Source organism: Oncorhynchus clarkii, chromosome 6, assembly GCF_045791955.1.
Source record: "Oncorhynchus clarkii lewisi isolate Uvic-CL-2024 chromosome 6, UVic_Ocla_1.0, whole genome shotgun sequence".
Taxonomy (NCBI): Eukaryota; Metazoa; Chordata; class Actinopteri; order Salmoniformes; family Salmonidae; genus Oncorhynchus; species Oncorhynchus clarkii.
In genome coordinates this window covers 18,337,061-18,351,517 of record NC_092152.1, presented here as the reverse complement: position 1 = coordinate 18,351,517, position 14,457 = coordinate 18,337,061, and the positions used below count along the sequence as shown (strand labels likewise).

The following is a 14,457-nucleotide window of genomic DNA, read 5'->3' as shown; positions in this document are numbered from 1 at the left end:
TGGAAGCGCATTAAATATATTCTACATAGTTAAGAACACTATAACAATATGGAAGAACATGAAATATATTCTACATAGTTAAGAACACTATAACAATATGGAAGAACATGAAATATATTCTACAAGAACCAATATCACTCCCTAAAAACACAACCTTATGGAACAATCCTTGGATAGCTTATCAGAAATCTCTGATAAATTGTTCTACATGGAAAACTAAAAGCATAGAAACCATAAATGACTTGGTAATAGGAAATACATTTATTTCCATGACAGAAATAAAAAGCAATTTTGGACTGACCAATGTAGATATCTTAAAATACGTGCAACTTAATAGTTTCATATCAATACATTTCTAATTTAAATGTTTTGGACATCAGAGCAATCTGAGGGAATCCAATTTGAGTCAGAAAAGGATATTCATATGATAGGTTAGATATACAGTGCCTTGCGAAAGTATTCGGCCCCCTTGAACTTTGAGACCTTTTGCCACATTTCAGGCTTCAAACATAAAGATATAAAACTGTATTTTTTTTGTGAAGAATCAACAACAAGTGGGACACAATCATGAAGTGGAACGACATTTATTGGATATTTCAAACTTTTTTAACAAATCAAAAACTGAAAGATTGGGCGTGCAAAATTATTCAGCCCCCTTAAGTTAATACTTTGTAGCGCCACCTTTTGCTGCGATTACAGCTGTAAGTCGCTTGGGGTATGTCTCTATCAGTTTTGCACATCGAGAGACTGAATTTTTTTCCCATTCCTCCTTGCAAAACAGCTCGAGCTCAGTGAGGTTGGATGGAGAGCATTTGTGAACAGCAGTTTTCAGTTCTTTCCACAGATTCTCGATTGGATTCAGGTCTGGACTTTGACTTGGCCATTCTAACACCTGGATATGTTTATTTTTGAACCATTCCATTGTAGATTTTGCTTTATGTTTTGGATCATTGTCTTGTTGGAAGACAAATCTCCGTCCCAGTCTCAGGTCTTTTGCAGACTCCATCAGGTTTTCTTCCAGAATGGTCCTGTATTTGGCTCCATCCATCTTCCCATCAATTTTAACCATCTTCCCTGTCCCTGCTGAAGAAAAGCAGGCCCAAACCATGATGCTGCCACCACCATGTTTGACAGTGGGGATGGTGTGTTCAGGGTGATGAGCTGTTTTGCTTTTACGCCAAACATAACGTTTTGCATTGTTGCCAAAAAGTTCAATTTTGGTTTAATCTGACCAGAGCACCTTCTTCCACATGTTTGGTTTGTCTCCCAGGTGGCTTGTGGCAAACTTTAAACGACACTTTTTATGGATATCTTTAAGAAATGGCTTTCTTCTTGCCACTCTTCAATAAAGGCCAGATTTGTGCAATATACGACTGATTGTTGTCCTATGGACAGAGTCTCCCACCTCAGCTGTAGATCTCTGCAGTTCATCCAGAGTGATCATGGGCCTCTTGGCTGCATCTCTGATCAGTCTTCTCCTTGTATGAGCGGAAAGTTTAGAGAGACGGCCAGGTCTTGGTAGATTTGCAGTGGTCTGATACTGTCATGTACTGTCATGTTGTGTCTTGTTTCTGTCCTTTCCTTTCACCCTGTCTCCCTCTGCTGGTCGTACTAGGTTACCGTTTCTGTCCCTCTTTCCCCCAGCTGTTCCTTGTCTTCTCTGACTACCTCATTCACCCCTTTTCCCACCTGTTCCCTTTTTCCCTCTGATTAGGTCCCTATATCTCTCTCTGTTTCTGCTCCTGTCTTTGTCGGATTCTTGTTTGTGTTGTTCATGCCTGAACCAGACTATCGTCATGTTTGCTGCAACCTTGTCCTGTCCTGTCGGAACCTGCCGGTCCATCTGAGCCTACGTTTTGTTTTGTTATTAAAGAAGCTCTGTTTACGTTAATTCGCTTTTGGGTCCTCATTCACGCACCGTAACAGAAGAATCCGACCAAGAATGGACCCAGCGACTTCGGATCCTCTCCACTCAGCCGTCGAGATCCAGGGAGCGATGCTAGGCAGACACAAGCAGGAATTGTCTGCTGCTCGACATGCCGTTGAGACCCTGGCCACCCAAGTCTCCAACCTCACAGAACAGGTTCACCATCTCCGCCTCGATCCACCGGCCACTTCCAGGGCTTTCGAATCTCCGGAGCCCAGGATCAATAACCCGCCGTGTTACTCTGGGGAGCCCACTGAATGCCGCTCGTTCCTCACCCAGTGTGATATTGTGTTTTCTCTCCAGCCCAACACTTACTCCAGGAGCACTGCTCGTGTCGCCTACGTCATATCTCTCCTTACTGGACGGGCTCGTGAGTGGGGCACGGCAATCTGGGAGGCAAGGGCTGAGTGTACTAACCAGTATCAGGACTTTAAGGAGGAGATGATACGGGTTTTTGATCGATCTGTTTTTGGGGAGGAGGCTTCCAGGGCCCTGTCTTCCCTATGTCAAGGTAATCGATCCATAACAGACTACTCTATTGAGTTTCGCACTCTTGCTGCCTCCAGTGGCTGGAACGAGCCGGCTTTGCTCGCTCGTTTTCTGGAGGGTCTCCGCGCAGAGGTAAAGGATGAGATTCTCTCCCGGGAGGTTCCTTCCAGCGTGGATTCCTTGATTGAACTCGCTATTCGCATTGAGCGACGGGTTGATCTTCGTCACCGAGCTCGTGGAAAGGAGCTCGCGTTCTCCGTTGCCCCCCTCTCCGCATCACTACCATCTTCCTCTGCCGGCTCGGGTGCTGAGCCTATGCAGCTGGGAGGTATCCGCATCTCGACTAAGGAGAGGGAACGGAGAATCACCAACCGCCTCTGTCTCTATTGCGGTTCTGCTGGTCATTTTGTCACTTCATGTCCAGTAAAAGCCAGAGCTCATCAGTAAGCGGAGGGCTACTGGTGAGCGCTACTACTCCTGTCTCTCCTTCAAGATCCTGCACTACCTTGTCGGTCCATCTACGCTGGACCGGTTCGTCAGCTTCCTGCAGTGCCTTAATAGACTCTGGGGCGGAGGGCTGTTTTATGGACGAGACCTGGGCTCGGGAACATGACATTCCTCTCAGACAGTTAAGGGAGTCCACGGCCTTGTTCGCCCTGGATGGTAGTCCTCTCCCCAGGATTCAGCGTGAGACACTACCTTTAACCCTCACTGTTTCTGGTAATCATAGCGAAACCATTTCTTTTTTAATTTTTCGTTCACCTTTTACACCTGTTGTTTTGGGCCATCCCTGGCTAGTTTGTCATAATCCTTCCATTAATTGGTCTAGTAATTCTATCCTCTCCTGGAACGTCTCTTGTCATGTGAAATGTTTAATGTCTGCTATCCCTCCTGTTTCCTCTGTCTCTTCTTCACAGGAGGAGCCTGGTGATTTGACAGGGGTGCCGGAGGAATATCACGATCTGCGCACGGTGTTCAGTCGGTCCAGGGCCACCTCTCTTCCTCCACACCGGTCGTATGATTGTAGTATTGATCTCCTTCCGGGAACCACCCCCCCCCGGGGTAGACTATACTCTCTGTCGGCTCCCGAACGTAAGGCTCTCGAAGATTATTTGTCTGTAGCTCTTGACGCCGGTACCATAGTCCCCTCCTCCTCTCCCGCCGGAGCGGGGTTTTTTTTTGTCAAGAAGAAGGACGGGTCTCTGCGCCCCTGCATAGATTATCGAGGGCTGAATGACATAACAGTGAAGAATCGTTATCCGCTTCCTCTTATGTCTTCAGCCTTCGAGATCCTGCAGGGAGCCAGGTTTTTCACTAAGTTGGACCTTCGTAACGCTTACCATCTCGTGCGCATCAGGGAGGGGGACGAGTGGAAGACGGCGTTTAACACTCCGTTAGGGCACTTTGAATACCGGGTTCTTCCTTTCGGCCTCGCTAACGCTCCAGCTGTCTTTCAGGCATTAGTCAATGATGTCCTGAGAGACATGCTGAACATCTTTGTTTTCGTTTACCTTGACGATATCCTGATTTTTTCACCGTCACTCCAGATTCATGTTCAGCACGTTCGACGTGTCCTCCAGCGCCTTTTAGAGAATTGTCTTTTTGTGAAGGCTGAGAAGTGCACTTTTCATGCCTCCTCCGTCACATTTCTCGGTTCTGTTATTTCCGCTGAAGGCATTAAGATGGATCCCGCTAAGGTCCAAGCTGTCATTGATTGGCCCGTCCCTAAGTCACGCGTCGAGCTGCAGCGCTTTCTCGGCTTCGCGAACTTCTATCGTCGTTTCATCCGTAATTTCGGTCAGGTGGCAGCTCCTCTCACAGCCCTTACTTCTGTCAAGACGTGCTTTAAGTGGTCCGTTTCCGCCCAGGGAGCTTTTGATCTCCTCAAGAATCGTTTTACATCCGCTCCTATCCTTGTTACACCTGACGTCTCTAGACAGTTCGTTGTCGAGGTTGACGCGTCAGAGGTGGGCGTGGGAGCCATTCTTTCTCAGCGCTCCCTCTCTGACGACAAGGTCCACCCATGCGCGTATTTTTCTCATCGCCTGTCGCCGTCGGAACGTAACTATGATGTGGGTAACCGCGAACTGCTCGCCATCCGGTTAGCCCTAGGCGAATGGCGACAGTGGTTGGAGGGGGCGACCGTTCCTTTTGTCGTTTGGACTGACCATAGGAACCTTGAGTACATCCGTTCTGCCAAACGACTTAATGCGCGTCAGGCGCGTTGGGCGCTGTTTTTCGCTCGTTTCGAGTTCGTGATTTCTTATCGTCCGGGCTCTAAGAACACCAAGCCTGATGCTTTGTCTCGTCTCTTCAGTTCTTCAGTAGCCTCCACTGACCCCGAGGGGATTCTCCCTGAGGGGCGTGTTGTCGGGTTGACTGTCTGGGGAATTGAGAGGCAGGTAAAACAAGCGCTCACTCACACTCCGTCGCCGCGCGCTTGTCCTAGGAACCTTCTTTTCGTTCCCGTTCCTACTCGTCTGGCCGTTCTTCAGTGGGCTCACTCTGCCAAGTTAGCCGGCCACCCTGGCGTTCGGGGTACGCTTGCTTCCATTCGCCAGCGTTTTTGGTGGCCCACCCGGGAGCATGACACGCGTCGTTTCGTGGCTGCTTGTTCGGTCTGCGCGCAGACTAAGTCCGGTAACTCTCCTCCTGCCGGCCGTCTCAGGCCGCTTCCTATTCCCTCTCGACCGTGGTCTCACATCGCCTTAGATTTTGTCACCGGACTGCCTTCGTCAGCGGGGAAGACTGTTATTCTTACGGTTGTCGATAGGTTCTCTAAGGCGGCTCATTTCATTCCCCTTGCTAAGCTTCCTTCTGCTAAAGAGACGGCACAAATCATCATCGAGAATGTTTTCAGAATTCATGGCCTTCCGTCAGACGTCGTTTCGGACAGAGGTCCGCAATTCACGTCTCAATTTTGGAGGGAGTTTTGCCGTTTGATTGGGGCTTCCGTCAGTCTCTCTTCCGGCTTTCACCCCCAGTCTAACGGTCAAGCAGAACGGGCCAATCAGACTATTGGTCGCATCTTACGCAGTCTTTCTTTTCGCAACCCTGCGTCTTGGTCAGAACAGCTCCCCTGGGCAGAATACGCCCACAACTCGCTTCCTTCGTCTGCGACCGGGCTATCTCCTTTTCAGAGTAGCCTCGGGTACCAGCCTCCGCTGTTCTCATCTCAGTTCGCCGAGTCCAGCGTCCCCTCCGCTCAGGCTTTTGTCCAACGTTGCGAGCGCACCTGGAAGAGGGTCAGGTCTGCACTTTGCCGTTATAGGACGCAGACTGTGAGGGCTGCTAATAAGCGTAGAACTAAGAGTCCTAGATATTGTCGCGGTCAGAGAGTTTGGCTCTCCACTCAGAACCTTCCCCTTAAGACGGCTTCTCGCAAGTTGACCCCGCGGTTCATTGGTCCGTTCCGTATTTCTCGGGTCATTAATCCTGTCGCAGTTCGACTTCTTCTTCCACGATACCTTCGTCGCGTCCACCCGGTCTTCCATGTCTCCTGTATCAAGCCCGTTCTTCGCGCCCCCGCTCGTCTTCCCCCCCCCCCCCCCCCCATCCTTGTCGAGGGCGCACCCATCTACAGGGTCCGTAGGATTTTGGACATGCGTCCTCGGGGCCGTGGTCACCAGTACCTCATAGATTGGGAGGGGTACGGTCCTGAGGAGAGGAGTTGGGTTCCCTCTCGGGACGTGCTGGACCGTGCGCTGATCGATGATTTCCTCCGTTGCCGCCAGGCTTCCTCCTCGAGTGCGCCAGGAGGCGCTCGGTGAGTGGGGGGGTACTGTCATGTACTGTCATGTTGTGTCTTGTTTCTGTCCTTTCCTTTCACCCTGTCTCCCTCTGCTGGTCGTACTAGGTTACCGTTTCTGTCCCTCTTTCCCCCAGCTGTTCCTTGTCTTCTCTGACTACCTCATTCACCCCTTTTCCCACCTGTTCCCTTTTTCCCTCTGATTAGGTCCCTATATCTCTCTCTGTTTCTGCTCCTGTCTTTGTCGGATTCTTGTTTGTGTTGTTCATGCCTGAACCAGACTATCGTCATGTTTGCTGCAACCTTGTCCTGTCCTGTCGGAACCTGCCGGTCCATCTGAGCCTACGTTTTGTTTTGTTATTAAAGAAGCTCTGTTTACGTTAATTCGCTTTTGGGTCCTCATTCACGCACCGTAACAGATACTCCTTCCATTTCAATATTATCGCTTGCACAGTGCTCCTTGGGATGTTTAAAGCTTGGGAAATCTTTTTGTATCCAAATCCGGCTTTAAACTTCTTCACAACAGTATCTCGGACCTGCCTGTGTGTTCCTTGTTCTTCATGATGCTCTCTGCGCTTTTGACGGACCTCTGAGACTATCACAGTGCAGGTGCATTTATACGGAGACTTGATTACACACAGGTGAATTGTATTTATCATCATTAGTCATTTAGGTCAACATTGGATCATTCAGAGATCCTCACTGAACTTCTGGAGAGAGTTTGCTGCACTGAAAGTAAAGGGGCTGAATAATTTTGCACGCCCAATTTTTCAGTTTTTGATTTGTTAAAAAAGTTTGAAATATCCAATAAATGTCGTTCCACTTCATGATTGTGTCCCACTTGTTGTTGATTCTTCACAAAAAAATACAGTTTTATATCTTTATGTTTGAAGCCTGAAATGTGGCAAAAGGTCGCAAAGTTCAAGGGGGCCGAATACTTTCGCAAGGCACTGTACAAAACCTTGCAGAGATCATATCCAACTGACAATCTCTTAGGAAAAAATATAAACTACTGGAATCAAGACTTAAAAAGAACTGATATTGGCACGAGATTTAAAAAATAAGAAGATTATAGACACACTATTCATTAATAACTAATAACTGTTAATAAGAGTATACAGAGGCAATATTGAAAGGAATTTTTCCCTCTCTTATTTTGTTTGTTTTTTACAGTTTCACCAACTCAGTGGCCTTGTAGTTAGAATGTCTGCCCTGAGATTGGAAGGTTGGGATTTCGATCCCCGGCCCAATACCAAAGACTATAAAAAATGGGACCTGACGTGTCTCTACTTGGGGTTAGGCCCTGCGATTGACTAGTTTCCTGTCCAGGGGGTGTACCTGTATGGTGTCAAATCCGATTCAAAAGTCGAACACGCGCGAGCAAGAAGAAACATTATTGCGCGAGCAAACACTGAGAGAGAAGAATTGTGGTCGACAGACCAGAGGACGGGTCCCTCGAGTGCGTTCCTTGGGTAGGCTTAAAGGCGAGTCTAAAACCTTAGATTTGTCACTTTTACTGGAGTGATGGACGAACAAACAAATTCCTGCCATTGGCCAGTCCAGTGTTGTGATTGGCTATTTCAAGCCTTCTGTTTGTGATGCACTATAGGGCAGTCTGCTTAGCTAGCTAACCGGTTTGAGCAGTAAGCGCCAAATGAGAAGCCCAGCAGCTTGATAACCAAATTAACTGGGAAACACATTATCATAGGTATGCTATACCTTGAGTTGAGTGGAATATACGTACTAAAGTTAGCTAGCTAATTACTTGTTAGTCAGCAACGTTCGTCTGTAAAATGAAAAGCAGACAGTCAGCTCTAGCAAACACCACACAACGAGTCCACTAATTGCAGGCAGGAGCCAATATTGAGGGTATTAAGCTAAAGGATACACACAGTGTATTTTGAATTATATGAAGACACAAAGGGGAGAATCTGCTACCTGCTACAGTTCATCCAGTACATAACCAGTCCCAAATAATAGAACGTAAACTCGCATGATAAACCAGCTAAACTCAGGTTAACATGTCAGAATCAGCTTTAAATTCCAAATGCATTTGCATGTATAGGAATCTGAATCTGAAACATACAGAATGTACACTATGAACGCTAAATAATTGACGTTCTAAATAATTAACGTTCTAAATTCTGCATGCAAGAGATGTGCAAAGAGCAATGCTCAGTTCTGGGATGATAGTGCAAGGTGCATAGTCGTGAATGAATAATGCAGAGTGTGAAGTCCATGGATGAGAGGATCATCATGGACCCGGTGGACGGTTGGTGAGGGCCACGGCACGGGGAAGAAACTGTTCAGGTGGTGGGAGGTTTTGTTTGTGAATGACCTGAACCGTTTGCCAGAGGGGAGTCTTTGGAAGATGGGGTGGAAGGGGTCGGCGATGATCTTTCGCTTCCTTGCCCTGGAGTCATGAAAGACCTTGATGGAACGCAGGTTGCAACCAATGACCCTCTCAGCAGACCGGACAATCCGTTGCAGTGATGGAGGAGGTGAGGATGGACTCGATGATGGACGTTTAGAACTGAATCAGTACACACAGCATTCAAAGGAGGACTTAGGACAAAACAACACCATGCAGTCACCAAACAGTGAACTGAGGAAAACATTTGTTTTATAGTCATTGTGTGATTGGGAACTACTATTGTCTATCAATTACAGAATCTCAAATTATTTCAATTTGGCATTGGAAGCTTTATTGAATAAAATCAGTCAAACAGCATAAAGAGTCTCATCAGATCAGATGTTATCAGCAAGCCAGAGCCACCTGTGGAAAGAGCACAAGTAGAACAAAGATATACGTGCAAACAGAATAAATGTATCATTCAACATCAGATTCCACCTAAAACAATGACATGAGCTCTGTCGCAATTAATCTCTGCTCAACTCCTGACTTCCTCTCTACTCGCATCCTTCTCAAAACCCGTTGGAGGATGTCTGAGGTGACAAACCTTGGGTCGTTCCTCCAATAGGGTTTTAGGAGGCACGATGGTCAGTCCTATGCACCCATAGCTCTGTCTATGAATTTGAGTGGTTACATTTCTCCAGCCCCATCACTCAGCTTTTTACCAAAACAGGGGCTGGGAGGACGCTTTGTTATTGTTTCAACTGCTGATTGCCACTTTAAGAAACACATCAATGAGTATACAAATATGTTTAAGCATACAGGACTGTTGGGAGTGTGGTGCCATACCTTTAGCGCTCAGGTGCAGCAGAGCTGACACAATTAAGATGAAGTAGCAGCAGATGTCTTGACCACCCTCTGGCTGTTCTCCAGTCCGATGTCTTGACCACCCTCTGGCTGTTCTCCAGTCAGATGTCTTGACCACCCTCTGGCTGTTCTCCAGTCAGATGTCTTGACCACCCTCTGGCTGTTCTTCAGTCAGATGTCTTGACCACCCTCTGGCTGTTCTCCAGACAGTGGTAGCACTGGAAGATGTCCCAGGCACTGTTTGTGGCCACATCACCTCCCTCAGAACCAGTGAAGATCTCCAGGTTCTTACAGTGGTGCATTAGCACAATATATATAGAGGGCAGAACAATACAGGATATATAATTAAATGTAATATGGAGTCCAAGTCCCAACTTAAAACCATTGTACAATCCATAGACATTGGTAAAAAGATAAACAAAAGTAGGGCACTGAAGTGTGAGGAAGGCAGTGCGATGTGTAAATCATAAGATGAGTTGGTTACTCACTGGTCCAAACTTGGTGTCCTCTGCCTCGTTGGTGTAGTGGTCCAAGGCGATGAAGTAGAAGCCTGACTCTACCTGGTCAAATGTGTTCTCTCTACACACACTGACCTATCTCCTGAGTAGAAACCTGACTCTACCTGGTCAAATGTGTTCTCTCTACACACACTGACCTATCTCCTGAGTAGAAACCTGACTCTACCTGGTCAAATGTGTTCTCTCTACACACACTGACCTGTCTCCTGAGTAGAAACCTGACTCTACCTGGTCAAATGTGTTCTCTCTACACACACTGACCTGTCTCCTGAGTAGAAACCTGACTCTACCTGGTCAAATGTGTTCTCTCTACACACACTGATCTGTCTCCTGAGTAGAAACCAAACTCTACCTGGTCAAATGTGTTCTCTCTACACACACTGACCTGTCTCCTGAGTAGAAGCCTGACTCTACCTGGTCAAATGTGTTCTCTACACACACTGACCTGTCTCCTGAGTAGAAACCTGACTCTACCTGGTCAAATGTGTTCTCTCTACACACACTGACCTGTCTCCTGAGTAGAAACCTGACTCTACCTGGTCAAATGTGTTCTCTCTACACACACTGACCTGTCTCCTGAGTAGAAGCCTGACTCTACCTGGTCAAATGTGTTCTCTACACACACTGACCTGTCTCCTGAGTAGAAACCTGACTCTACCTGGTCAAATGTGTTCTCTACACACACTGACCTGTCTCCTGAGTAGAAACCTGACTCTACCTGGTCAAATGTGTTCTCTACACACACTGACCTGTCTCCTGAGTAGAAACCTGACTCTACCTGGTCAAATGTGCTCTCCCTACACACACTGACCTGTCTCCTGAGTAGAAACCTGACTCTACCTGGTCAAATGTGTTCTCTCTACACAAACTGACCTGTCTCCTGAGTAGAAACCTGACTCTACCTCATCAAATGTGTTCTCTACACACACTGACCTGTCTCCTGAGAACAACTGGAGTGAGAGAGAGAGGAAAATAAGATGTCAGGAAATGTCCCAGAGTTCAATTGGAGTTTAAATGTTTAAACACCTTAAATGTTGCATTCAAGGTAACAGTCCATTTTAAGACTGCTGTGGCTATATCAAAATATGCAAATATGGAAAAGAATGTTGCCAAATAAATGATAACACAGGATGTGGGACTGGACTGAGCCGAGCAGTAGGGAAATTCCACGGTACAGAGTGATTCTGAGCACATTTTCACTTTAAAATGTACAGTACTAGTCATTCAAAGGTTTTCTTTATTTTTACTATTTTCTACATTGTAGAATAATAGTGAAGACATCAACACTTTGAAATAACACATATGGAATCATGTAGTAACTAAAAAAGTGTTAAACAAATCAAAATATTGTTTATATTTTAGATTCTTCAAAGTAGCCACCCTTTGCCTTGATGACAACTTTGCACACTCTTGGCATTCTCTCAACCATCTTCACCTGGAATGCTTTTCCAACAGTCTTGAAGTAGTTCCCGCATATGCTGAGCACTTGTTGGCTGCTTTTCCTTCACTCAGCGGTCCAACTCATCCCAAACCATCTCAATTGGGTTGAGGTCGGGTGATTGTGGAGGCCAGGTCATCTGATGCAGCACTACATCACTCTCCATCTTGGTCAAATTGCCCTTACACAGCCTGGAGGTGTGTTGGGTCATTGTCCTGTTGAAAAATAAATGATCGTCCCACTAAACGCAAACCAGATGGGATGGCGTATCGCTGCAGAATGCTGTGGTAGCCATACTGGTTAAATGAGCCTTTAATTCTAAATAAATCACTGACAGTCACCAGCAAAGCACACCCACACCATCACACCTCCTCCTACATTCACTGTGGGAACCACACATGCAGAGATCATCCGTTCACCTACTCTGCGTCTTTCACAAAGATACGGTAGTTGGAACCAAAAATCTCAAATTTGGACTCATCAGACCAAAGGACATATTTCCACCGGTCTAATGTCCATTGCTCGTGTTTCTTGGCCCAAGCAAGTCTCTTATTCTTATTGGTGTCCTTTAGTAGTGGTTTCTTTGCAACAATTCAACCATGAAGGCCTGATTCATGCAGTCTCCTCTGAACCGTTGATGTTGAGATGTGGCTGTTACGTGAACTCTGTGAAGCATTTATTTGGGCTGCAATCTGAGGAGCAGTTAACTCTAATGAATTTATCCTCTGCTGCAGAGGTAACTCTGGGTCTTCCTTTCCTGTGGCGGTCGTCATGAGAGCCAGTATCACCATAGTGCTTGATGGCTTTTTGCAACGGCACTTGAAGAAACTTTCAAAGTTCTTGAAATGTTCCGCATTGACTGACCTTCATGTCTTAAAGTAATGATGGACTGTCGTTTCTCTTTACTTAGGGTGGCTACTTTGAAAAGGTTTCATATAAAATATATTATGATATGTTTAACACTTTTGGTTACTACATGATTTCATATGTGTTAATTCATAGTCTTGATGTCTTCACTATTATTCTAGAAAATGTAGAAACTAGTCAAAATAAAGAAAAACCCTTGAATGAGTAGGTGTGTCCAAACCTTTGACTGGTACTGTATGTCAAACAAAAACCAAGGATTTCAAAGTGAAACAAACCATACAACTATGCACAAGTACTAATTTTAACAATTTGCAATCATTGGTTTCTTTGACATACATTTTAAATTGTATGTCAGCATCACTCTTACTGTAGAATTACCCTGTACCAATACATACCACTTGTGAGTCAGCTTGGCTCAGTATTAAACAGCCTGCTGTCATTTCATGCCTAACCCACCTCGTGGGAAAGCTATCCTCCTCTAGGTTTTCACTTCTTCCCTTACCTACATTACTCATATTCTTTACCAATGACTATCACATACATTCAGTATAGAACTATCTTTCAAACCAATAGACAGCAGCTGGTCATCATCTCTCTAATTGACAAATGTTCTATGCACAATGCCTTCATACAGCGTCAAAGAAATTAGAGGAACAAACACTATGGAGTTGTTCATAGAGGAGAGCCTAGGTCAGCTATTTGGAACAGAATGGACTGGTCATCATACAGGAGTATCTCCTGTTTCTATCAGCTGAACAGAGAACAACTTCACCACCATTAGTGACAGTGGACCTGCATGGAAAGAGGGATGGAGAGAGAGAAATGGTTTGAGATCATTCTCATTTATTGCAACTGCACAAAAACTGACAGAGTAAGTTATTGAATCTTTATTTAAATCAGATTGGATTTCAAAGTAGCTATGCCGCTAACAATATTGGCTATTATTTGGTTCAGAGCCTGATCTCTCTTGGCTCTCCCTCCTCAATCACTGACCTCTTCTGCTGGTCTTCCAAGTCCTTCTACTCTACTAAATCCCTCCTCAATTTAGGTACAATGCTCTTATTGAACCTTTTTGGGATAGGGGGCAGCATTTTCACTTTTGGATGAATAGCATGCCCAGAATTAACTGCCTCCTACTCTGTCCCAGATGTTAATATATGCGTATTATTATTACTATTGGATAGAAAACCCTCATAAGTTTCTAAAACTGTTTGAATGATGTCTGTGAGTATAACAGAACTCATATGGCAGGCGAAAACCTGAGAAAAATCCAACCAGGAAGTGGGAAATCTGAGGTTTGTAGTTTTTCAACTCAGCCCCCATTGAAGATACAGGGTGATATTAGTTATATTTGACTTCCCAATGCTTCCCCTAGATGTCAACAGTATTTAGAACCTGTTTTGAGGATTCTACTCTAAAGGAGGGGCTCATAAGGGCTCTTTGAGTGAGTGGTCTGGCAGAGTGCCACAGCCTCGGTCTGGCGCGCTCACGTGAAAGGTAGCTACGTTCCACTTCATTTGTACAGACAAAGGAATTGTCCGGTTGGAACATTAATTAAGTTTTATGTTAAAAACATCCTAAAGATTGATTCCATACTTAGGTTGGCATGTTTCTACGGGCTGTAACGGAACTTTTTGAACTTTTCCTCTGACGTTCGGCGCGACCTGAATGCGCTTTTGGATTTGTTTACCAAACGCCCTAACAAAAGAAGATATTTGGATGTAACTGATGGACATTATTGAACAAATCAAACATTTATGGTGGAACTGGGATTCCTGGGAGTGCATTCTGAAGAAGATCATCAAAAGGTAAGTGAATATTTAAAATGCTATTTCTGAGTAATGTTGACTACCCAATATGGCGGGTATCTTTTTGCCTGCTTTGTTGTCTAAAGGCTGTACTCAGATTATTGCATGGTTTGCTTTCTCCGTAAAGTTTTTTTGAAATCTGACACAGTGGTTGCATTAAGGAGAAGTTTATCTAAAGTTCCTTGTATAATAGTCGTATCTTTATCAATGTTTATTATGAGTATTTCTGTAAATTGACGTGGCTCTCTGCAATAACACAGCATGTTTTAGAACTACTGAACGTAACGTGCCAATGTAAACTCCGATTTTTTAATTTAAATATGACCTTTCTCAAACAAAACATACATGTATTGTGTAACATGAATTCATATGAGTGTCATATGATGAAGATCATCAAAGGTTAGTTATTAATTTTATCTCTATTTCTGCTTTTTTTGACTCT

The 14,457-nt window shown here is 45.2% G+C and overlaps 1 protein-coding gene across 1 annotated transcript in view; it reads right to left on the bottom strand.

Moving 5' to 3' along the window:
• The window catches only part of LOC139410695 (small G protein signaling modulator 1a), a 79,546-nt gene that overhangs the window by 29,631 nt on the left and 35,458 nt on the right, over positions 1-14,457 (bottom strand). The window lies entirely within an intron of this gene.